A 6,271-nucleotide genomic window follows, 5' to 3' on the forward strand; every position below is an offset into this window, starting at 1 on the left:
TGTTTTCAAAGAGGAAGGTGGGGGACGTGGGCGCGGATTCTGGGACGGCGGCCATTTTTGCCACATGCAGAAGCCAACACTGCTTCTTGAAGACTTAAGTAGACACAAGGATTCCTTCACTCGGTGGAAGTTGTTTTTCTTTTTTTTCTTCTGGACAATATCTGGGTTCATAATTTATAACAAGCCAAAGGCTTCATGGTTCCCTATTTAAAAAACAGATTCCTCACTCCACAGTTCTCGCTCGTAGCTTCCTCTCCACAGTGGCAGTGTGGCCGCTTAGATTATGAATTCTCAGAGGGCTGGCCAAAGACCACAGGCCCTTGTGTTCTCTGCCGATTTTAAAAACACTGTGATTCTCAATAAATAACCCACAGCCAAAGCATGGTGTCTTGTTTTGATTTGTCACAAAGAGTTTTCCAGCCTGTTTTTATTACCATAAAGTGAGAGCCTTTCAGGCTCTGGGAGCAGAGTCTGGGAGATGGCTGCTGAGTTAGGAACGCCCACTCTGCTCACTGATACCTCCGGTTCCACCAGGTGTCTGTCCTGCAGAGGCTTTGTGGATACACTAGACCCCAGCGCCACGAGTCTCTAGCTGAGCCAACGATGGTGCATTGTGGAAAACTTTAAGCAGAGAAATAGCAGAGTATGCAGGACTGGTGACCAGCGGAGTGGCCAGTGTCCCACCTCGACTGGACACAGTGGAAAGGGCTGCTCTGCAGACCGCGAGTGTGGATGGGCAGGACACAGTGAGGCAGCCTTGCTCCAAGAAGGAAGAGGAAGCAAAGAATTTATGGGACTTGCTCCAAATCGCATAGTGAATTTTTATGGAGCTGGGATGAGTTTTCAAATTTTTGGTATCTGGCTAAGGGCCCTTCGCCATGACAACCAAAGCTGTCGTTATAGTCCTGAGTTTTCACCTGAGCTGAGAATGAGGCTCCTCTCCGTGTCTGTTTTTCCCCGGTTTGCAAAATGTAACCTATTTCTTCCTCCTTTAAATTTTGCTGTGGTCGAAACTTATATGTATCTAACGTCAAGGGTCAAACAATTTCGCAGGGTGTTGTAAAGAACACCCCTCTCCTGCCCATCCTTCCCTCTCTTGACTCAGAAGTCACGACTTTCAACGCTTTTGCCTGTTTTTTGTTTTTTTTTCCTATTTTCTATTTTTTTTCTTTTTTCTATTTTCATGTTAGGAAAATGACACGCTTATGCGGCTGCTTCGTGATGTTTCTGTTTTGCCTTCCCACCGTGGGAGACTGGGTGCTAGTTTCCTTTCCCCGCTCATCTCTCTCCTCTCCTCTCAACTTTCGAATTCTTCTAGCTTCTCCCTGGATTTTAATCTTAATTTTCTTCGATTAATACTCGCCCGTGCATTATTATGACTGTGTAAATGCTCTCCAGACTTATTGGGGATTCTTCACATCTTCATTTCCGAAGAAGCCTCTCCTGGAGCTTTCCGACTTGAGCTAGTCTAGGATTCAAGGTGGAGTGACAGCCTGGGCCCTGCCTTCACCCTCATCCTGGGTGTTCCACGGCCTCTCGCCTGTGCTGGACCCCGTTTTCCTACACGCCATACCTTTTTCTTAATTGGTTATTCCTCTTTTTAAACGTGCATCCTCTTGTAGCTTTCTGAGCAGAAGCATATGGGAGACAAAATCTTAAAGACCTCGCACGTCTGAAGATATTCTGGGCTCACACTTGACGGAGAATTAATTGGGCTGGGTGTAGAATTCTAAGTTAAAAGTCAGTCACCTTCAGAGCCACCGAGGCACTGTGTCACCGCTTGCTGCACGCGGCTTTGGCGTGGTGATGTTTGACACGGTCCTGACGCCTGATCCGTTGCATGTGATCTATTTTTTCTTCTTTAGAATATTGCACCGTCCTCTCTTGGTCTCCGGTGCTCTGAGATTTCATGATCGTGTCTCGCAGTGGGTCCCTTTCGGCCCCTTGTGCTGGGCATTCGATGTCCTCTTTCGATCCGAAAACTCGTGCCTTTGGTTCTAGAAAAATCGTCTTGAAAGTTCTTTCTTTGAAGATTTCCTTTTCTAGTTTGTCTTTTCCTCTTTGATAATATCTGTTATTCATATATTTAACTTCCTGGACAGGGCTCCAATTTTCTTATCTTTTCTTTCTTTCTCGTTCTTCCATTGTCTTTTCTTTGCCATTTTCCTCTATTTCTTGAGGGATTTTCTCAAATTTATCGTTGAGACCTTTAATTTTACTATGTCTATTATTTTATTTTTAAATTCACAGAGAACTTCTTCCCTTACATAGTTTTTTGATTTCATGACTGTCGCGGCCTGTTCTTGGTTCACAGATGCTCTATCTTTCTTCCATAGTCTATGTTCTCAAAGTTACTTTCCCCCTGCTTGTTTGTCTGTCGATATTTCCTCCTGAAGGATTCCTTAGCTGTCTAGTGATTGCCTCTCACGCTCTCTCCCACTGCCTGCATTGCTGTGACCATCTCTGAGCCAACTTACCCGCTTGGGTCTTTCTCGTCTCCTACTCCATTAGGCATAATACTGTCAGGTTGTTCTTTCTTCAATGCTGAGTCAACGTGTTATTCCATTAGTGAAAAGCCTTCAAGGGTTCCCTATTTCCTACTTCATCAGACCTAAAATTCGCCATTTTTAATGTTCCCAAACTCTGACTCCACTGAAGCTATGTACCCCATCTCTTGTCCTTGTAATGTGGACACTCTTGTGTAGTCGGAGTTGGAGGTGAGGTAATAATTATACAAAGAATACTGAGAACAGTAGTAGTCAATGATGGCAAAGGCCTTATCAGCTTCTAACAGCTCTATGATGCCCACATCTTCATGCCCATCTTGCAGGTAAAGAAGTGGAGGCTCAGACCGGGCAAGTGACAAACACAAGACCACACAGGGGTAAGGAGCAGAGCAGGGCTGGATCCATGGCTCAGTGCTCTGTCCGTGACATCCTCTATTCATTGGCTCAGGTGATTCACCTGGGTGACGACAAGGCTTCTGCAAAGCCACTTGCTGCCGAGTGAAACTACCACAAGCTCCCATGTCTCCCGCTACGCACCGGCTCCTCTGTACGTACAGTGATTCGTTGTGTGCACTTTGTACCTCGCTCACAAGCCTGTGAAAAGCCTCGGCTGTTCTGGCGTCAGGGCCAACAGGAGCTATTTGCCATCTTCTAGGACCATCGGGCTTGGCTTCCCGCTTCCTTTCACACAGTTTATAATAAACCATTAATATCTCTCCGAGCACTGCAGACCTCGGCTTGGACCAAGAAATCTGGATTTGTTTAAGAGAACATTAATTTTCTAGGAGCTGGGCTTACAGGCTGTCTAGAACATCTTAATGAAAAGCCGTGCTGCCTTTTTGAAGCATTTATGTGTTTGCCAACACAAATTTGAAGGTTACACGAAGCATCACGGGTTGGCCTTTCTGGAAGTTAAGGTCTTCTGGAAGTTGACCAGTCATGGAGCCTGGTGCTTGGCCATTTCTTTGGCGAGACATCTGGACCAATTTGTTAGTCCTCTCTCCTGCGCACGCCCTGCCCCTGATGCCTCACTCTTGTTTTTATGGGTTTTTGGTAAATGAAACCTTTTAAGACTCAATCCCGCCACTTTGTTGAAGATAAAGTCAAGTTCGAACCTTGCTTATTATATTTTTTCGGCTCCTTCTCCCTTGGACTGGTGGGAGAGACTACTTGAGCGAAACCCAGAAAACCCAGGTTTGGACCTAGTGCTGGCTGGCTGAATTCTGTTGGGCAAGACACAGCACCTCCAAACCCCAGTCTCTTGATGAGAGTTAAGTGAATGTTTCTCAAACCAGCTCTGACGTTCTGTAAATCAGGCATGCTTGCTTCTGATTTTGCAGTTTCCATGGCATCGGGGGACTAAAATGGCAATGAACTCTCCTCGTTGTCACCCTAAGACCCTGACTCGAATGTTGGCAAGGACCCTTTGGGGGATCTTTTAATGGCACTTTCTCCAGGGAGGGAGGAAGGTTAAGAATGCTTTGCAGGAGAGTGTCTTCATCGTGTTTACCTCCTTCTGATTTCAAGCACAGTGGTTCTGCTAAGTTGCTTCTTTCTCTCGTGAAAATAACTTTGTGAGAAAATGTAACCAGTACAATTATATTGAACTTTCACAAAATGAAATGTTAATAAAATGGATGTTTGACCAATAAAATACTCAATGCCAAATTAAATGGGCCTGAAGAGAATTCTGCTTTGGAGCAAACTCCATGGGAAACAGGATGAAAAGAAAAATGATATTTTGGAGCAACGATATGAATTTCTCCAGAAAGAAAAATATATAAATGTGACACCTCTGGCTTGCCTAGAGGGAATAAAGCACAGTGGACAAAGATGTGGAAGTTGAGGACAGATTTCTTGAGCCCAAATCCCAACTCGGCCAGTTCTTGTCTGTCAGCTTTGGGCCAGTTACTTGAGCTCTCCGTGCCTCAGGTTTCTGGTCTGTAATTTGGGGGTAACGACAGTATTGTCACCATAATGCTGTTGTGAAGATTGGGTTTCCACGTATGCCTGGTGCCTAGGAAGTGTCCAGTCTACAGTAGCAATTAGAGCGTCACACATCATCAGAGAGTCACAGATTTGAAATGAAATGGTTCTTGAGAGATTGCTTTCAGATTCCTGCAGTGGGGCGCAAGATTTGGTGCCTTATTTTATCCGGGAGGAATCACGGACCTTGAATGGTTGGAGGACTTTCCCAAGGCCACATAGCTGGTCTGCCATGGAAAGAAAGGAATGTTAGCATTTGGCTTGAGAGACCTATAGGTGTCACGCTTCCTGCTCGTTCGCACAGCAATGAAGTGGGATGTAGGATGCTCAGGGACATGTCTTCATCATTTAAGCCTCTGGCTGGCCGACAATCACTTTTTCCTAGGATAGCTAGACGAAAGCCACCTTTCCCAGGCCACATCTTCTTGGGGACAGGCCACGCCGAGTAACTGGTTGATAGAGGAATAAAGGTCTCAATTGCACTTGCTGAATTTTCATTTATAGAGATGACTGGGGGAGACCTTAGAAAGAAGGTGTTTGTTACGTGCCCTGAGAGGAGGGGCCATGCCATGCCACATTGGGTCACATGGGGACACAGCAGTGTCGGCCAGGAGGCAGACGCAGGAGCGAGGGGAGACCTGGTCAGATCCTTTACTGGCATTTCTGCAGAAACAGCATGGCAGGGCGGGGTAGACTGAGGATAGTGCTTTAGGATTTGGGCTTTAGGACACAGTGGGGAGGGGGTTGGGGGTCGTCCCTCGTTGCCTGATACTTGGTCCTGGTGACTTAGGGCAGCGGGAATCTTGGCTTGGTGTCTGAGTGAGACGAGGTGGTTCTGAGTATGGGTTCGGGATCACGGGGGAGATGCAAACGGCTTTGGCTGTTCGTCTGGCCCATTAATTCATAGATGCCATATAGACAAATACAGATTCTTTGTTCCAAATTTCATCCCGGGCCCCGTGCTTGACCCTTTGGGACTGGCTGAGGCCTTTCTTAGATCATTTTACTCTGAGGCCACCACACCTTATCCACTGTCATTTCCCTCAGCGTCTGGAGTCAGGACTGGATCTGCAACTGTCAGGACTCAGCGCAAAAAAGAATTGTGGAGTCCTTCTGTCCATGTGAGCGCCTGTGGTTCAGCCATTACACAGGACTTCAAGCTGGAGACAGCAGCGCCTTAATCTGAACTCGGGGCCCCTCTGAGAATAAGGCCCTGTGCAAGTTAGCGGGCCACACGCCCAAGGCCAGCCCTGTCCGGAGCACCCATACCTTCTACTATCACCTAGGACTTAGGGCACACCACGAGCTCCTGTCATTCATTTAATTTCCGTCGCTCGTTTTTAAGGAGTAGAGCAGCTTAGCATCTCTGGCCTCCGATTCCTCATCTGCAAAATGGGATGATCATACCGTCCAGCTCTTGAGAGGGTTTGGTAATCACGTGACCGTGCATGAGACTCTCAGAACAGGGCTCGGTACATCCGGTTACCTTTTCTCCTGCTTGGTTGTTCTACGGCTGTCTGTGCGCATGGGTCCCTGGGAACGGAGCAGGGAGAGCTGCGGTCGGGGTGGAGTCGCGGGGTCCACGCACAGCGCCGGGAATAAATAGAACAAGGGTGGCAGAGCAGAACACAGTCAGAGAAAGCTGACTGCGCCCCGCAGACCCAGCAGCCAGGAGCACGGAAGCAACGGAATGACAACAAAGAGGCCGGTCGGTCGGGCCGCCTGCCCCGCGGCCACCTCGGTTGTGACTTACGAGATGCGTTTTGAAGACTCCAGCA

The sequence above is a fragment of the Pteropus medius genome, unplaced genomic scaffold (genome assembly GCF_902729225.1).
Source record: "Pteropus medius unplaced genomic scaffold, Ma_sr-lr_union100, whole genome shotgun sequence".
Classification (NCBI taxonomy): domain Eukaryota; kingdom Metazoa; phylum Chordata; class Mammalia; order Chiroptera; family Pteropodidae; genus Pteropus; species Pteropus medius.